Below are 21,385 nucleotides of genomic sequence, written 5' to 3'. Positions count from 1 at the left end.
ACCCACCAGCCTGTTGGCACCAGTACTGGGACACCTCAGGCCAAGCAACTAGCCGTGTGGGGACACAGCCCCACCTACCAGCAGGAGACAACCTTAAGAACCCCTGAGGCCACAGCCTGTCTAGGACACAGTCCTGTCCACCAGAGGGTCCAGGATCCAGCCCTACACACAGTGCATTGGCAGTACCACCGGGACTTCCAAGGTCCCGCAGCCAGAGACCCCGGGACCTGGTTCTGCCCACCAGTGAGCTGTCACTAGCCACAGGAACGCCATCACCAGCACCAGCCTGAGGACTCCCTAGGCTGCAGCCCCACCCACCATCAGGCCAATACCAGCTCCAAGACACATTGGACCCCTCAGCCAGCTGCCCCAGGATCCAGCCCTACTCACCAGTGGGCCAGTACCAGCTTTGAGACACACCAGAACCCACACCTAGCCATGTCAGGAACCAGCCCCAACCACCAGCAGGATGACACTAGATCTGGGAACCCTGGCCCTGCAACTACCTACTTCAGAACCTAGCTCTGTCCACCAGCAGGCCAGCACTAGCCCTGCCCACCACCCAGGGTTCCACAGCCAGCCACCCTGTGACCTGGCCCAACCAGTAGCTGCACCCTCTGCACAAGGCAGGGCCTGCAACCTACTGGACTGGGAGCCAGCCATGCCTACCAGACCACCCACAGTAGTCAGCCCGCCACAATAAAAGGATCCATGCAGCCCACAGAGGGGGCACCTCCAGAGCATACAGCTCTGGTGACCAGAGGGGAGTCCGCTGCTGGAATGCACAGGACATCATCTACAAAAGGCCACTTATCCAAGGTGATACAAACTCATAGAAATAACAGCAAATTAGGCAAAATGAGGCAGTAGAGGAACATGTTCCAAACTAAGGAAGAGGATAAAACCCCGGAAGAAGCACTAAGTGAAGTTTAAAGGCAATCTACCTGATAAAGAGTTCAAGGTATTGACTGGAAAGATGATCAAAGAACTTGGGAGAAGAATGGATGAAGACAGTAAGAAGTTTAACAGATTTAGAAGATATAAAGAAGAACCAAGCAAAGCTGAAGAATACAATATCCAAAGTAAAAGACACACTAGACAGAATCAACAGATTAGATGATGATATAGAGAAACGGACCAGTGAGCTGGAAGATAGAGTAGTGGAAACCACTGAAGCTTAACAAAGGAAAAAAAAAAGAATAAAAAGAAATGAGAATAATTTAAGAGACCTCTGAGACAGCATCAAGTGTACTAACACTTGCATTATAAGGATCCCAGAGGAGAAGGGAGAGAAAGGGGCAGAGAACATATTTGAAGACATAATAGCTGAAAACTTCCCTAACCTGGGAAAGGAAACAGACATCCAAGTATAGGAAGCACAGAGTCCCGAAAGGATCAACCCAAAGAAATTAATGCCAGGACACATTGTAATTAAAATGGCAAAATTAAATATAAAGAGAAAATATTAAGCAGTAAGGGAAAAGCAACAAGTTACATACAAGGGAACTCCTATTAGGCAATCAGCTGGCTTTTCACCAGAAACTCTGCAGGCCAGAAGGGAGTGGTACAATAAATTTAAAGTGATGAAAGGGAAAAACCTACAACTAAGAATACTCTACCCATCAAGGCTTTCATTTGGATTTGATAAAGAGAGCAAAGGTTTTACAGACAAACAAAAGCTAAAAGAGCTCAGCTTTACGAGAAATGTTAAAGGGATTTCTCTGAGCAAAAAAGAAAAGGCTACAGCTAGAAACCTGAAAATTACAGAAGGAGAAAACTCTTTGGTAAAAGCAAATATACAGTAAAGGTAGTGAGTGAATCAACCATGTGCAAAGCTAAGTAGGAAAGTTAAAGACAAAATTAGTAAAATCATCTATGGCTGCAATAAATAGTTAAGGGATACACAAAACAAAAAGATGTAAAATATGGTATCAAAAAGAGTAATCGTGGTGGGGAGGGGGATAAAAATGCAAGGTTGTTAAAATGCATTTAAAATTAAGATATCAACAACTTAAAATAATCACATATATATAGGTTGCTATATATAAACCTCATGGTAATGACACACCAAAAATCTATACTACATACACATGCAAGAAAGAAGAAGGAATCAAAACATAAACCCTAAAAATAGTCATCAAATCAAAAGGGAAGAGAACAAAAGAAAGGAACAAAAATAACTAGAAAAACAACCCCAAAACAATTAACAAAATGGCAATAAGTACATACCTATCAATAATTACTGTAAATGGAAAGGGACTAAATGCTCCAATCAAAAGACAGAGTGGCTGAACGGATGAAAAAAAAAAAAAAGACCCATATATATGCTGTCTACAAGAGACTCATTTCTGATCTAAAGATACAGACTGAAAGTCAGGGGATGGAAAATGGTATTCCATGCAAGTGGAAATCAAAAGAAAGCTGAGGTAGCAGTACTTATACCAAACAAAATAGACTTTAAAACAAAGACTGTAACAAGAGACAAAGAAGGACAGTACATAATGACCAAAGGTCAATCCAAGAAGAAGATGTAACAATTGTAAATATATATGCATTCAACATAGGAGCACCTAAATACATAAAGCAAATATTAACAGACATAAAGGGGGAAATTGACAGTAAAACACAGTAACAGCAGGGGACTTTAACACGCCACTTACATCAATGAACAGATCATCTAGACAAAAATAAGAAAACACTGGTCTTAAATGACACATTAGACTAAATGAACTTAATAGATATAGAGAGAGAATACTATATCCAAAAGCAGCAGAACACACATTCTTTTCAATGTACATGGAACATTCGCCAGGATAAAGTACATGTTAGGCCACAAAACAAGTCTTAGTAAATTTTAAAAATTGAAATCATATCAAGCATCTTTACTGATCACAACACAATGAAACTGGAAATCAACTACAAGATAAAAACTGCAAAAAGCACAAACACATGGAGGCTAAACAATATTCTACTAAACAACCAATGGATCATTGAAGAAAATTTAAAAATACCTGGAGATAAATAGAACAACACAATGATTCAAAACCTATGGGACACAGCAAAAGCAGTTCTAAGAGGGAATTTTATAGTGATATAAGCATACCTCAGGAAACAAGAAAATCCTCAAGTAAAAAACCTAACCTTACAACTAAAGGAACTAGAAAAAGAAGAACAAAACCCAAAGTTGGTAAAAGGAAAGAAATCATAAAGAGCAGAGCAGAAATAAATGAAATAGAAATTTTAAAAAGCAATAGAAAAGATCAATGAAACTAAGAGTTGGTTCTTTGAAAAGATAAAATTGATAAACCTTTAGCCAGACTCATCAAGAAAAAAAGAGGGAGGGCCCAAATCAATAAAATTGGAAGTGAAAAAGGAGAAGTTACAACATATACTTCAGAAATACAAAAGGATCATAAGAGATTACTACAAACAATTATATGCCAGTAAAATGGACAACCTAGAAGAAATGGACAAATTCTTAGAAAGGTACAATCTCCCAAGACTGAACCAGGAAGAAATAGAAAATATGAACAGACCAATTACCAGTAATGAAATTGAATCAGTAATTTTAAAACTCCCAACAAGCAAAAGTCCAGGCCCAGACACCTTCACAGCTGAATTCTACCAAACATTTAGAAAATAGTTAACACCTATCCTTCTCAAACTATTTAAAAAATTGCAGAGGAAGGAACACTTCTGAACTCATTCTTTGAGGCCAGAATCACCCTGATACCAAAACCACACAAAGATATCACACACACACAATTTCAGGCCAATATCACTCATGAACATAGATGCAGGAATCCTCAACCAAATATTAGCAAACCAAATTCAACAATATATTAAAAGGATCATAACCATGATCAAGTGAGATTTATCCCAGGGATGCAAGGATTTTTTATTTTATTTATTTATTTATTTTTAATTTTTTTCCCCATGGGCCAATTTTTTTCTTTTTAAAAAAATTTTTTATTGGAGTATAGTTGCTTTACAATATTGTGTTAGTTTCTACTGTACAGCAAAGTGAATCAGCAGTACGTATACATATATCCCCTCTTTTTTGGATTTCCTTCCCATTTAGGTCAACACAGAGCATTGAGTAGAGTTTCCTGTGCTATACAGTAGGTTCTCATTAGTTATCTATTTTATACATAGTATCAATTGTGTATATATATCAATCCCAATCTGCCAATTCATCCCACCCCCCTGCCTTTCCCCCTTGGTATCCATGCATTTGTTCTCTACATCTGAAGGATTTTTTTTTTTTTTAATTTATTTATTTTTGGCTGTGTTGGGTCTTCGTTTCTGTGCAAGGGCTTTCTCTAGTTGTGGCAAGCAGGGGCCACTCTTCATCATGGTGCGCGGGCCTCTCACTATCATGGCCTCTCTTGTTGGGAGCACAGGATCCAGACGCGCAGGCTCAGTAGTTGTGGCTCACGGGCCTAGTTGCTCCGTGGCATGTGGGATGTTCCCAGACCGGGGCTCGAACCCGCGTCCCCTGCATTGGCAGGCAGATTCTCAACCACTGCGCCACCAGGGAAGCCCCTGAAGGATTTTTTAATATTCACAAAATCAATGTGATAAACCACATTAACAAACTGAAGAAGAAAAACCATGTGATCATTTCAATAGATGCAAAAAAAGCTTTTTACAAAATTCAACATCCATTTATGTTTTATCACAAACATAAATTATAAAGAGTTTTCATACTCTCAACAAGTGGGACAGAGGGAACATACCTCAACATAATAAAGGCCATATATGATAAGCCCAGAACAAACATACTCAATTATGAAAAGCTGAAAGCATTTCTTCTAAGATCAGGAACAAGACAAGGATGCCCACTCTTGCCACTTTTATTCAACATAGAATTGGAAACGCTAGCCACAGCAGTCAGAGAAGAAATAAAAGGAATCCAAATTGGAAAGGAAGAAGTAAAGTTGTCACTGTTTGCAGATGACATGACCCCATACATAGAAAATCCTAAAGACGCCACAAAAAACTACTAGAGCTCAATAAATTCAATAAAGTTGAAGGATACAAAATAAACATACAAAAATCTGTCACATTTCTATATACTAACAAAAACTATTAGAAAGAAATTAAGAAACAATTCCATTTACCATCACATCAAAAAGAGTAACATACCTAGGAATAAATCTAAGGAGGTAAAAACCTCCTTGGAAAACTATAAGACAATGATGAAAGAAATTGAAGATGACACAGACAGTTGGAAAGATGTATCGTGTTCATGGATTGGAAGAATTAATATGGTTAAAATGACCATATTCCCAAGGCAATCTACAGATTGAGTGCAATCCCTATCAAATTACCAATGGCATTTTTCACATAACTGTAACAAAAAATTTTTAAATTTGTATGGAGACACAAAAGACCCTGAATAGCCAAAGAAATCTTGAGAAAGAAAAATGGAGCTGGAGGAATCAGGCACCCTGACTTTAGACTATATTACAAAGCTACAGTCATCAAAACAGTACGGTAGGGGCTTCCCTGGTGGCGCAGTGGTTGAGAATATGCCTGCCAATGCAGGGGACACGGGTTCGAGCCCTGGTCTGGGAAGATCCCACATGCCGCAGAGCAACTGGGCCCATGAGCCACAATTACTGAGCCTGTGCGTCTGGAGCCTGTGCTCCGCAACAAGGGAGGCCGCGATAGTGAGAGGCCCGCGCACCGCGATGAAGAGTGGACCCCACTTGCCACAACTAGAGAAAGCCCTCACACAGAAACGAAGACCCAACACAGCCATAAATAAATAAATTAAAAAAAAAAAAAACAGTACGGTACTGTCACAAAAACAGAAATATAGATCAATGGTACAGGATAGAAAGCCCAGAAATAAACCCATGCACCTATGGCCAATTAATCTATGACAAAGGAGGCAAGACTATGAAATGGAGGAAAGACAGTCTCTTCGATAAGTGGCTGGGAAAACTGGACAGCTACATGTAAAAAAAATGAAATCAGAACATTCTTTAACACCATACACAAAAATAAACTCAAAATGGATTAAAAGCCTAAATGTAAGACCAGATAGTACAAAACTCTTAGAGGAAAACATAGGCAGAACACTCTTTGACATAAACGCAGTAATATCTTTTTTGATCATCTCCCAAAAATAAACAAATGGGACCTAATTAAACTCAAAAGCTTTTGCACAGCAAAGGAAACCATAAACAAAACAAAAAGACAACCCACAGAATGGGAGAAAATATTTGCAAACGATGCAATTGACAAGGGAGTAGTCTCCAAAATTTACAAACAGCTCATTCAGCTCAATATTTAAAAAAACCAAATAATCCAATCAAAAAAATTGGCAGAAGATCTAAAGAGACATTTCTCCAAAGAAGACATACAGATGGCCAAGAGGCACATGAAAAGATGCTCAACATTGCTAACTAGCTATTAGAGAAATGCAAATTAGAAGTACAATGAGATATCACCTCACACCAGTCAGAATGATCATCATCAAAAAATCTGCAAACAATAAATGCTGGAGAGGTTGTGGAGAAAGGGGAACCCTCCTACACTGTTGGTAGGAATGTAAATTGATACAGCCACTATGGAGAACAGTATGGAGGTTCCTTAAAAAACTAAAAATAGAGCTACCATATGATCCAGCAATCCCACTCTTGGGCATATATCCAGAGAAAAACATGGTTCAAAAGGATACATGCACCCCAATGTTCATTGCAGCACTGTTTACAATAGCCAAGACATGGAAGCAATGTAAACATCCATCAACAGATGAATGGATAAAGAAGATGTGGTACATCTATACAATGGAATATTACTCAGCCATTAAAAAGAAAGAAATGTCATTTGCAGCAACATGGATGGACCTGGAGATTATCATACTAAGTGAAGTAAGTCAGACAGAGAAAGACAAATATCATATGATATTGCTTATATGTGGAATCTAAAAAAATGATACAAATGAACTTATTTACAAAACAGAAACAGACTCACAGACTTAGAGAACAACCTTATGGTTACCAGGGGGGAAGGGTGGGTGGGGGGAGGAATAGATTGGGAGGGAGTTTGGGATTGACATGTACACACTGCTATATTTAAAATAAAATGCCTTTCCATGAAAAATAAATTTTATATATATATATATATATATATATATATATATATATATAAATATATAGCTCACATAACTCAATGTCATAAAAACAAACAATCTGATTACAAAATGAGTAGAAGACCTGAATAGACATTTTTCCAAAGAAGACATACAAATGGCCAACAGGCACATGAAAATATGCTCAACATCGCTAATCAGAGAAATGCAAATCAAAACCAAATGAGCTATCACCTCACACCTGTCAGAATGGCTATCAAAATGACTACAAATAACAAATGTTGGAGAAGATGTGGAGAAAATGGAACCCTCGTGCACTGCTGGTTAGAATGTAAATTGGTACAGTCACTATGGAAAACAGTATGAAGGTTTCTCAAAAAACTAAAAATAGAACTACCATGTTATCCAGTAATTCTGCTCCTGGTTATATATCCAAAGAAAAGAAAAACACTAATTTGAAAAGATACATGCACCCCAATGTTCATAGCATCATTATTTACAATAACTAAGATATGAAAACAACCTGTCTATCAACAGATGAATGAATAAAGATGATGTGATGTATATACAATGGAATACTACTCAGCCATAAAAAGAAATTTTCCCATTTGCAACAACATAGATGGACCTGGACAGCATTATGCTAAGTGAAATAAGTCAGACAGAGAAAGACAAATACTGTATGATATTCTTATATGTGGAATCTAAAAAATACAACAAACTAGTGAATGTAACAAAAAAGGAAGACAGACTCACAGATATAAAGACAAACTAGTGGTTACCAGTGGGGAAAGGGAATGGGGGAAGGACAGATAGGGTAGGAGATTAAGAGGTACAAACTACCGTGTATAAAATAAGGTACCAGGATATATTGTACGGCACAAGGAATATAGCCAATATTTTAAAATAACTTTTAATGTAATGTAATCTATAAAAATTTTGAATCACTATGTTGTACACCTGAAACGAATATGTTGTAAATCTACTATATTTCAATGAAAAGTAAATAAATATTCGATGTGACGTTCTCATTATTCTTCATTTCAAATTTAGCACATCTAAAACAAAATTCCAATCTGCTCCCCCAGACTTACTCCACAAGCATTTTCTCCCATTTTAGTTGATGACAACTGAATCCCTCCAATTGCTTAGCCCCAAAATCATGGAGCTATATTGACTCCTTAATTTCTTTCACAACTCACATTTAATTTGTCAGAAAATCCTTCTGGTTCTACCTATAAAATATATCTGAAATCTGACCAGTTCTATTACCTCCACTGTGACCATCTGGTCCTTAGCTACTGCCATCTCTCACCTGGAATACTGCAATGGTTTTCTAACTGTTCTCCATATTCTACTTTTCCTTTTCTCCCCTTAACTTGTTCTCAATAGAATGGTGGAAAAGATTCTTTCAAAATGTAATCAGATCATGCCTTTGCTCAAAGCTGTCCAAAGACTTTCTATCTTCTTTAGGGTAAGATTCAAAACCCTCTAGGGTAAAACCCAAAAACTCTCAGGATGTATCCCCAGGTTACCTTTCTGACCTCTTTGCCTGTCTTCTTTCCTTTATTCACCGTGCTGCAGCCTCACTGGCCTCCTCACTATTCCTCAGACACACCAGGCATGCTCCTGTCTTAAGGGTCTTGCACTTGCTGTGTGCCTATCTGAAAAGCTCTTCCTCAGAGAGCGGCATGAACAATTCCCAGGCATCTTTCAAGTCTTTGATCAAGTTTCACCTTCTCAATGAAGTCTCCCCGAGTGCACTATCTAGTCCACTTACCATCTCTATTTTCCCAGAACATTTAGCCTTTCTAACATTCTGTAGTTATCTAATTAATTATGCCTTTTGTTTATTGTCTTTCTCTTCTCATCCAAATGTAAGCTTCACGAGAAAAGAGATTTTTGTCTCTTTTGTTCTGATGTATCCCAAGGTACTCACTACAATAGATGAATGAATGAGTCAATTATCCTGAAGCAAAAGACAACCATAATTTTGAAAATGATGTACTGCAAGAACTAAATTTTTAGCGTACCTAGGCATCATGGCCTCCATAATTCAGAAAGTCACAGATAAAACAGTTAAGGAGTTATAAAGACAGTTAGATCAGCTAAAAGGGGAGCAAGTTAAATAAGTAAGGAGTGCCAGGAAACAAATTCCAATGCAGTTATCAAACCCTTCACTGAAGCAGTAAGGAGCAGAATTGACTGAAGAAAATCAGAGGAATGGAAGAGAGGCCAAAAAAGCTGGCACAGAACACAGAGGAAAAAGACCAAAAATGTAAATGGAGAGGGTAATGATAGATCTTGGAGAGGAAAAAAGAAGATTACTAATAATTACATAATATTCTTGTGTAAGAAATCTAAAAAGAGTGGACCAGAAGCCATCATCAAATCAATCAATCAAAAAAACTTTTAAAAAGTCCTATAGGACATACAGGTATTGTCAAATATAAGAAAAGACACATTAAGATAACCTGTGGCAGAGTATATAACCATAAGTTTAAGGGGAAAATCCTGTAACTATTGAGGCAGGAAAAATGGGATACCTACAAGGAAGCAAAAATAAAGCTCATCTCTGTCTTCTCTTACACTAAATTCTAGAATCCTAGAAAGGCATCTACACAGTTGGGAGGCTAGAACTGTGACTCAAGAATTTTAATACCCAGTCAGTTATCACTTATGCATGAAAACCACAAACACACATGCATACTCAGAAATATGAGGGCTCAGAAAATATAACATTCTTGTCTCTTTTCTTGAAAAGAATTACTGGAAAACCTACATGGTACAGGCAACTAAGAGAAAATTGAACGTTCAAAAAAAATCAGATTATTTCACTCTTCTACTCAGAAACCTTGGATAGATACTCTGTGTACCTGAGTCAAAAGTAAACTTTTTATCTTCCTGATCCCATCAATTGCTGCCATGGTGGCATACTGCATTAGTCTCCACAGGTCACAACACACTCAAAATAATTCAAGGAATGTTTAATAAAGAGATTGTTGACAAAATATGGATGGGGCTTAAAGGAACTAGAAGGGGTAGGGCAACACCCAGGTTTGAAGAGATGAGGGAAGGGAGAGGTTACCTGGAAGGAACCTGGAAGGAAAAAGTCACATGGACAGGGCTGTCTTGACTTGGTCAAGGGATGTAGCCAGCCTAAGATGATCTTACAGGGAGGAAGCCAAGTGCATAAATACCTTGACCTCATTCCATTTTCTGTGGGATCCAGTGCTAGGGCTCCCAGGTTTTTTTTTACCCAACTAGAAAGCAGATGGCAAGGAGCCCTAGTGATATAGTCCATACCGGTCACCATCCAAAAGTAGTGTGGAAAGTACATCTGATGCCCAGATCCCATTCCTCAGCTATTGTAAATGGTAGCTGCTAATGGCTCACAGTTGCCCCCTTCTCTGGGAGAACTGCCTCAGCCACTGGGCACTGCCTCACCTGGAGGTTATGCCCTATCCCTAAGGGTACCCTGGAGCCAATGACTGACTCATACTGGGGTTCAGAAGGCCGACTCCGTGTCTGAAGGTGAGAAACTTTATGTTGTGATATATGCTTCAGAGCTACACACACACACACACACACACACACACACACACATACACACACACACACACACACCCTTTTGGCTCAGCAGAGACTAGACTTTACCCAGAACTACATCCTTGCTTAGCTTTCCTTATCCTGCATCCCTTATCATGGTGCAGCTTTTCTCCTGAAAAGCACTCCCTCAGCAAAACAAATGGGCCTGAATCCCTGGGCCCAGCTGTTTCTAAGGGACCCAATTAAAATGGTTGGTACCAGGAGTGGTCCTAGAAAACAAGTTCTAAGGATGAGATTCTGGAATTAGATCACCCACTGATTGGAGGGCAATATGGATCTCATCACTGGTGGTAGGCGGGGTATTGATAGTTCCTGACATGCAGTAGCAGTGCAATTGCTAAAATGTTCCCCTCTGGTGGAGAGGGAGTGATACAGGTAGAGGGGATGCATAAATTCATGCAATATCTCTGGCATTTGAGAGGAACGGAGTATTTATAAGGACCTTGGAATAGGGTGCCTACTGCCAAAAACCCTCCATAGCTTTGAAAAGGAAAACGACAGGTGCAGGGCAATCAATCATTAATTTAAAGCAAAATGTGAGAATCAGAGTCTCCTTGGAAGTATTTAAAGAGATCTTCATTTCCTGAGCCTAAAGAACAGAGAGCTGGAGACCAGGCCCAGGACTTAACCATAAGAGGTGACAGAACTTCAAAGAAGGATGACTCCTTAGCCTAGGCAGGTCTATACCAAAGAAGTGCCCTGGTAGAGAAGGAATAGGGCCTAGAGACTTGGGATGGGAATACTTGCTTGGATGCACTTGAGAAACTTGAATCCTCAGATCCCCAAACTTTCTGGGCCTGCAGAAATGGCCCAATCCCCCTTGTTGACAGATAAATCTCCCTTTCTTCCTTCACTCTTGCTTGCTTGAAAGCTATGCAAGAGCCTCAGACAAGGCAAGTGCTGTACAACACAATGCTGGCCCATCTCAGGATCTGCCCCCACTGCCCTGCCTGGCCGATCAAGGCACAGAGAGAGATTTAACAATTAACCCAGCACTTGCACAGGTGATGCGTGACAGAGCCAAAGCTGAAATCCAGCGTGAAACCAACCACTGGATCCTTTACATCAAGCTGCATCACCTGTGTTAGGCGGTTTTCCTTTATGAATAAATCTCTAAAACTTTCACTAAGGCTTTTTTCTCTATTTCCACAGTCAAGAGTGATGGGCAACAGGTGATCAACATCTCCTTGCAAAGAGATTTCATAAACTCAGATTAAGTTTCTACCCAGCTCATTTTCTTTCTTATCAGCATAATTTCTTATCTACATAATTTTCAGAACCAATGCAAAATGAAAATGTGTGTTCAAAAAGCAGAGAGAAAGTGACATTAAAGTACTAATACATAAACTTCCTCCTTTAAAAATATTTTATTATTTATAAAACATAACAGGGTCAGCGTCAATAACCATTAGGGAAATGAAAACCAAAACCCCAATGAGACACCAGCCTACTCCTATTAGGATGGCTACTATCAAAAAAGAGAAAATAACAAGTATTGGCAAGGAAACATTGTGCACTGTTGGTGGGAATGTAAATTGGTACAGCAACCACGGAAAATATTATGGCAGTTCCTCAAAAAATTAAAAATAGAATTAGCATATGATCTAGCAATTCTACTTCTTGGAATGTACCCAAAAAAATTGAAAGCAGGAACTTGAACTGGTCTGTGTACACCCATGTTCATAGCAGCATTATTCACAATAGCCAAGAGGTGGAAGCAACCCACGTGTCCGTTAACCGATGAGTGGATAAAGATGACGTGGTGTGTACATACAATGGCATTCAGCCATTAAAGCTATTCAGCCTTAAAAAGGAAGGAAATCTTGTCATATGCTACAATATGGCTGAACCTTGGGGACATTATGTTAAGTGAAATAAGCCAGTCACAAAAGAACAGATATTGTATGATTCTGTTTATATGAATTGCCTATAGTAGCAAAATTCATACAGTCAGAAAGTAGATGGTGGTTGCCAGGGGCTAGAAGGAGGGAACAATGGGGAGTTATTGTTCAGTGGACAGAGAATTTCAGTTTTGTGAGACAAAAAGTGTTCTGGAGATGGATGGTGGTGGGTGTTCACAGCGTGAAAGTACTTAATGCCCCTGAAGCGTGCACTTAAAAATGGTTAAGACAGTAAATTTTATGTTGTGTGTTTTACCACAATTTAAAAAAATAATACTTTTTAAAAAGCCCAGTAGGGGTAATTACCATTCTAGGGAAAGAAAAATTTAAATTTCAACTGTCAGAACGAATCCTACTATTTATGCAATGCCAGTTTTAAATGCAAATGATAAGAGCTTTTATCTTGTGTGCAGAATCACCAATATTACATTTTGTATTTTGTAACTCATCAGTGCATAGGTTTCATTTTTATCAGAACAGTGAAAATGCTGCACAAAACGTTTTGTTTCACTTCTTGATATGTGCACTTTCTATCAACACTCTCTACCTGATGATGAGTAAGAAAGGAAAAGGAGCTATGAGTTGCCCTATGTTTCCCTTCTCTTCTAGATCATCATTTCCAGCATAAACACTTGGCTCATACGGCGAAGTTACCCAAGAAAGAAAGGATACGATAGGGTTCCTAGGTCGTTCCTGTTTCTTTGAATGCCATTACCTTCTTTCTGCGTTGGAAGCAAGGTCTGGTTTTGATGGAAAGGGTGGGCTCTTGTGGCTGCTGGCACCCCTGCTGCTGTGGACGTGTTGATATGGAACACGGCACAGGATCTAGGGGGCCCATGATTCATGGGAGTTCGGCGATACTCAAAGCAAGTACAAGGTAAGTGCGTCACAGTTGCCAGGTAGCGGCCACAGATGCTGACTGTGGAGGCCCGGCAAGGCTCGGGGATGTGAGCACGCACCTACCTCCTCGGCCCCATCGGACTTCACTTACAAAACACAAGTTCAAAGATAAGATTACTAGAATTTCAAGACAGTGACAGGGCTTTTAACCAAGTGCAGTGCCCTAAAAGCGCCCAGTGTGAGCGCACTTGTCACATGCGCATCGAGCTGACCCTGCTCATCGGCCACTCTCCCTTGGAGCATTTACACGTTCTCAATGTCTATCCTAAATATGGGGCCCAAGTTGAGCTCAGTAGTGTAAGTTTAGTAAGATCGAGTATAGTGAGAGAATTATCTCACAGAGCTGGGTTGTTCTGCTAATACCAGCATCATGTGAATTTTTTTTTTTTTAATGTCTGAACCCTGTTGCTGATTTTATTCTCTGCTCATTATCTTTCATATCCTTTAAAATACCAGACCTTTCTCTGGCCCATCAATTCCTTGCTGCATACATTTTCTCATTTCTCAACCTTACTTTCCCCTCTTAATTAATAGTCTTTGGTTGGACTCAACTTTGTATTTTAGCCCAAACCTGACATAGAGCAAGTGCTTCACATTTGTTGCATTGATTATCTTGTTTAACCCTCATAAAAACAAGTATCCTGAGATGGTGCTTCTACTTGTCATGCAGTCCTGTATTCAATTATTTGTTCAGTCACAAATATGTGTTCAATGCTACTCTGTGCCCAGCACTTTCCTCTTTCTCGTTTCTCCACTCGCCTTTCCCTTTGGAACAAGGATGAGAAGTGGTGATGATCATCATGTCAAGGTGCAGGGAACTTACTGCCATATTTCTACCCAGCTCCTCTGAAATCAATACCCATTAGAAACTAGCCATTTATCCCATGGGATTGGCAAATTTGTCCTCTTAATACTCCACTCACCTTGGCTTCCACCTGTAAGCTCAATGAAATTATTTCTTAATAGAACTCAGTCATTAGCTAAAAACATTAAAAGCACTAGACTCAGCAAGGTAATATTCAAAATATTTTAAAATATTAAGGAAGACTGAGCCCAGGACCAGGGCGGGACCCTCAAGGGCTCAGGGCAACAGCTATTTACCAAAGAGAAGGAAATATGTCAACAATTTCAAATCAATACAGTTGTACTCACATCTACGCAGCGGCTGATATCAGCCTGGCCAGAGAGCAAGGTCCTACTGCCACCCGGAGGGTCCCTTTTCCTCTCTGTGATTGGTGCAAAGGCAGGGTGGAGCCACCTCGATTAGAACTCTCTGAAGGGCTGTACCTCAGTGCAGCGGTGACCCCAAGTGGAACTCCACACCTACTCTTGACCTCTGTCTCCCTCGAGCAGGACAGGTGAGCAGCAGGATTTTACCTAGAGGCGTCAGGGCCTGAAGAGGAGGGATAGAGGAAAGGAGAGAGACCAGAGAGGCGTGAGGAGAGATTTTGCCCTCCGCCGGCTCTCAGGAGTTGTGTGGCTGCCTGTGCTGAGTTTTAAGCACACAGTCATGAAGAGCAGCTGTGGGGTGGCAGAAAGAGCTGTGGGCCTGTGACGAGGAAGGCCTGTGCTCACATGTGACGCTAATCCCAGACTCACCTACTCACTTAACTAGCTTAACTCACTTAACTCGCTTACATTTTCTGAATCTCCTATCCTGGCTTTAAATCCACAGGGCAACGTTTGTGTCAGAAGATTCTCCGCTGCAGTAAAGTTAATGAAAATGCATGCAATGAGCATTTATTGAGTGTTTTACATCCAATAAATGTTTTTTGAATCTATTTACAAAATGGGTGTGGACATCAATAGATCTAAGTACACTAGGAGGAAGTTTAAAGCGTTACTGACTCAGTGACCAATAACATCTACTTTCCCTCAATCGGTCCTGGAAATAAATCTGACTTGTCTGATTCCCACCCCCACCCCAAAGCCAAGTCAATATTAATTGGGACCAGAAAATGCCCTGTGTGTAAAGGAATAACCCTTAGAGATCACTGTAAAAAGGAACACCAATATTTTGATGAAAAACACAACCTTTTATCCCCACCTGACTACCCTACTTTCCACTATCTTCTTCCTGGTAACAGGTTCTGACCCAGTGCCACATGAGAGTCACACATTTCCGAGCATGGAAAGTACAGCATATACCCTGTCTTCATCATCCTCTCACTCTCCCTTTTCTCCCCCCTTCTCCCTCCTCCCCTCCCTTCTCTCTTTCTGTCATCTTCAGAGCTATCATTATCATCACTAATGTTTTGAAACACTCAAGCAATGCCAGGCACAATCTAGGTGCTTTATATGCATCATCTCAACATTAGTCACTTTGTCACAAACACTCTATTGTTGCAGAGGGCAGACAGCAGAAGCAAGAAGAACTAAAATCCTGCAGCCTGTGGAACAAAAACCACATTCACAGAAAGATAGACAAGATGAAAAGGCAGAGGGCTATGTACCAGATGAAGGAACAAGACAAAACCACAGAAAAACAACTAAATGAAGTGGAGATAGGAAACATTCCAGAAAAAGAATTCAGAATAATAATAATAGTGAAGATGATCCAGGACCTCAGAAAAAGAATGGAGGTAAAGATGGAGAAGATGCAAGAAATGTTTAACAAAGACCTAGAAGAATTAAAGAACAAACACCTAGAAGAATTAAAGAACAAGCAAACAGAGATGAACAATACAATAACTGAAATGAAAAATACACTAAAAGGAAACAATAGAATAACTAAGGCAGAAGAATGGATAAGTGACCTGGAAGATAGAATTGTGGAATTCACTGCCATGGAACAGAATAAAGAAAAGGGATGAAAAGAAATGAAGACAGCCTAAGAAACTTCTGGGACAACATTAAATGCAACAACATTCACATTATAGGGGTCCCAGAAGGAGGAGAGAGAGAGAAAGGACCAGAGAAAATATTTGAAGAGATTATAGTCGAAAACTTCCCTAACATGGGAAAGGAAATAGCCACCCAAGTCCAGGAAGTGCAGAGAGTCCCATACAGGATAAACCAAAGGAGAAGCACGCTGAGACACATAGTAATCAAATTGGCAAAAATTAAAGACAAACAAAAATTATTGAAAGCAGCAAGGGAAAAATGACAAATAACATACAAGGGAACTCCCATAAGGTTAACAGCTGATTTCTCAACAGAAACTCTACAAGCCAGAAGGAAGTGGCATGATATACTTAAAGTGATGAAAGGGAAGAACCTACAACCAAGATTACTCTACCCAGCAAGGATCTCATTCGGATTAGATGGAGAAATCAACAGCTTTACAGACAAGCAAAAGCTAAGAGAATTCAGCACCACCAAACCAGCTCTACAACAAATGCTAAAGAAACTTCTCTAAGTGGGAAACACAAGAGAAGAAAAGGACCGACAAAAACAAACCCAAAACAATTAAGAAAATGGTCATAGGAATATACATATCGATAATTACCTTAAAAGTGAATGGATTAAATGCTTCAACCAGAAGACACAGGCTTACTGAATGGATACAAAAACAAGACCCATATATATGCTGTCTACAAGAGACCCACTTCAAACCTAGGGACACATGCAGACTGAAAGTGAGGGGATGGAAAAAGATATTCCATGCAAATGGAAATCAAAAGAAAGCTGGAGTAGCTATACTCATATCAGATAAAATAGACTTTAAAATAAAGAATGTTACAAGAGACAAGGAGGGACACTACGTAATGATCAAGGGATCAATCCAAGAAGAAGATATAACAATTATAAATATATATGCACCCAACATAGGAGCACCTCAGTACATAAGGCAACTGCTAACAGCTATAAAAGAGGAAATTGACAGTAACACAATCATAGTGGGGGACTTTAACACCTCACTTACACCAATGGACAGATCATTCAAAATGAAAATAAATAAGGAAACAGAAGCGTTAAATGACACAATAGGCCAGATAGATTTAATTGATATTTATAGAACATTCTATCCAAAAACAGCAGATTACACTTTCTTTCAAGTGCACACGGAATATTCTCCAGGATAGATCACATCTTGGGTCACAAATCAAGCCTCAGTAAATTTAAGAAAATTGAAATCATATCAAGCATCTTTTCTGACCACAATGCTATGAGATTAGAAATGAATTACAGGGAAAAACAAAACAAAACACAAACACATGGAGGCTAAACAATACGTTACTAAATAACCAAGAGATCACTGAAGAAAACAAAGAGGTAATAAAAAAATACCTAGAGACAAATGACAATGAAAACATGATGACCCAAAACCTATGGGATGCAGCAAAAGCAGTTCTAAGAGGGAAGTTTATAGCTATACAAGCGTACCTCAAGAAACAAGAAAAATCTCAAATAAACAATCTAACCTTACACCTAAAGGAACTAGAGAGAGAAGAACAAACAAAACCCAAAGTCAGCAGAAGGAAAGAAATCATAAAGATCAGAGCAGAAATAAATGAAATAGAAACAAAGAAAACAATAGCAAGATCAATAAAACTAAAAGCTGGTTCTTGAGAAGATAAACAAAATTGATACACCATTTGCCAGACTCATCAAAAAAAAGAGGGAGAGGACTCAAATCAATAAAATTAGAAATGAAAAAGGAGAAGTTACAACAGAAACCACAGACATACACAGCAACCTAAGAGACTACTACAAGCAACTCTATGCCAATAAAATGGACAACCTGGAAGAAATGGACAAATTCTTAGAAACGTATAACCTTCCAAGACTGAACCAGGAAGAAATAGAAAATATGAACAGACCAATCACAAGTCATGAAATTGAAACTGTGATTAAAAATCTTCCAACAAACAAAAGTCCAGGACCAGATGGCTTCACAGGTGAATTCTATCAAACATTTAGAGAGGAGCTAACAGCCATCTTTCTCAAACTCTTCCAAAAAACTGCGGAATAAGGAACACTCCCAAACTCATTCTATGAGGCCACCATCACCCTGATGCCAAAACCAGACAAAGACACTACAGAAAAAGAAAATTACAGACCAATATCACTGATGAATATAGATGCAAAAATCCTCAACAAAATACTAGCAAACAGAATCCAACAACATACTAAAAGGATCACACACCATGATCAAGTGGGATTTATCCCAGGGATGCAAGGATTCTTCAATATACACAAACCAATGTGATACACCATATTAACAAATTGAAGAAGAAAAACCATATGATCATCTCAATAGATTCAGAAAAGCTTTTGATAAAATTCAACACTCATTTATGATAAAAACTCTCCAGAAAGTGGGCATAGAGGGAACCTACCTCAACATAATAAAAGCCATGTATGACAAACCCACAGCAAACATCATTCTCAATGGTGAAAAACTGAAAGCATTTCCTCTAAGATCAGGAACAAGACAAGGATTTCCACTCTCACCATTATTATTAAACATAGTTTTGGAAGTCCTAGCCACGGAAATCAGAGAAGAAAAAGAAATAAAAGGAATACAAATTGGAAAAGAAGAAGTAAAACTGTCACTGTTTGCAGATGTCATGATAGAGAATCCTAAATATGCCACCAGAAAACTACTAGAGCTAATCAGTGAATTTTATAAAGTTGCAGGATACAAAATTAATGCACAGAAATGTCTTGCATTCCTATACACTAATGATGAAAAATCTGAAAGAGAAATTAAGGAAACACTCCCATTTACCATTGCAACAAAAAGAATAAAATACCTAGGAATAAACCTACCTAGGGAGACAAAAGACCTGTATGCAGAAAACTATAAGACACTAATGAAAGAAATTAAAGATTATACCAACAGATGGAGAGATATACCATGTTCTTGGATTGGAAGAATCAATATTGTGAAAATGACTATACTACCCAAAGCAATCTACAGATTCAATGCAATCCCTATCAAATTACCAATGGCATTTTTTACAGAACTAGAACAAAAAATCATGAAATTTTTATGGAGACACAAAAGACCCCGAATAGCCAAAGCAGTCTTGAGGGAAAAAAACGGAGCTGGAGGAATCAGACTCCCTGACTTCAGACTATACTACAAAGCTACAGTAATCAAGACAATATGGTACTGGCACAAAAACAGAAACATAGATCAATGGAACAAGATAGAAAGCCCAGAGATAAACCCACACACCTATGGTCAACTAATCTGTGACAAAAGAGGCAAGGATATTCAATGGAGAAAAGACATTCTCTTCAGTAAGTGGTGCTGGGAAAACTGGACAGCTACATGTAAAAGAATGAAATTAGAACACTCCCTAACACCATACACAAAAATAAACTCAAAATGGATTAGAGATCTAGATGTAAGACTAGACACTATAAAACTCTTAGAGGAAAACATAGGAAGAACACTCTTTGACATAAGCCACAGCAAGATCTTTTTTGATCCACCTCCTAGAGTAATGGAAATAAAAACAAAAATAAGCAAATGGGACCTAATGAAACTTAAAAGCTTTTGCAAAGCAAAGGAAACTACAAACAATACAAAAAGACAACCCTCAGAATGGGAGAAAATATTTGCAAACGAATCAACAGACAAAGGATTAATCTCCAAAATATATAAACAGCTCACGCAGCTCAATATTAAAAAAACAAACAACCCAGCGCAAAAATGGACAGAAGACCTAAATAGACATTTCTCCAAAGAAGACATACAGATGTCCAAGAAGCACATGAAAAGCTGCTCAACATCACTAATTATTCGAGAAATGCAAATTAAAACTACAATGAGGTATCACCTCACACCGGTTAGAACGGGCATCATCAGAAAATCTACAAACAACAAATGCTGGAGAGGGTGTGGAGAAAAGGGAACCCTCTTGCACTGTTGGTGGAAATGTAAATGGATACAGCCTCTATGGAGAACAGTATGGAGATTCCTTTAAAAACTAAAATTAGAATTACCATATGATCCAGCAATCCCACTACTGAGCATACACCCAGAGAAAACCATAATTCAAAAAGACACATGCACCCCAACGTTCATTGCAGCACTATTTACAATAGCCAGGTCATGGAAGCAACCTAAATGCCCATCGACAGACGAATGGATAAAGAAGATGTGGTACATATATACAATGGAATATTACTCAGCCATAAAAAGGAATGAAATTGGGTCATTTGTTGAGACGTGGATGGATCTAGAGACTGTCATACAGAGTGAAGTAAGTCAGAAAGAGATAAACAAATATCGTATATTAACGCATATATGTGGAACCTAGAAAAATAGTACAGATGAACCAGTTTTCAGGGCAGAAATTGAGACACAGATGTAGAGAACAAATGTATGGACACCAAGGGGGGAAAGCCACCGGGGGGTGGTGGTGGTTGTGTGATGAATTGGGCAAAATATTACTCAGCCATAAAGAGGAACGAAATTTGGTCATTTGTAGAGACGTGGGTGGATCTAGAGACTTTCATACAGAGTAAGTCAGAAAGAGAAAAACAAATATCATATAGTATCGCATATATGTGGAACCTAATAAAATGGTACAGATGAACTGGTTTGCAAGGCAGAAATAGAGACACAGATGTAGAGAACAAACGTATGGACACCAAGGGGGAAAGTGGTGGCAGGGGGGTGATGGTGTGATGAATTGGGAGATTGGGATTGACATATATACACTAATATGTATAAAATGGATAACTAATAAGAACCTGCTGTATAAAAAAATAAATAAAATTCTAAAATTCAAAAAAAAAAAGCAAACCCCCAAAAACCACTCTATTGTTGAGGATATCAACTAAGAAAATAAGCCTACATTATTTCTACTGTAATTAGAAGGTGAATATTAAGTGGATTATCCTAACACTATTAAAACAAACCAGTGGTTCACAACTGGAGGTGATTTTACACCCTCCCCCAACCCCAGGA

The sequence above is a fragment of the Balaenoptera ricei genome, chromosome 1 (genome assembly GCF_028023285.1).
Source record: "Balaenoptera ricei isolate mBalRic1 chromosome 1, mBalRic1.hap2, whole genome shotgun sequence".
NCBI classification, from domain to species: Eukaryota; Metazoa; Chordata; class Mammalia; order Artiodactyla; family Balaenopteridae; genus Balaenoptera; species Balaenoptera ricei.
Note: the sequence above shows the minus strand (reverse complement) of the source record.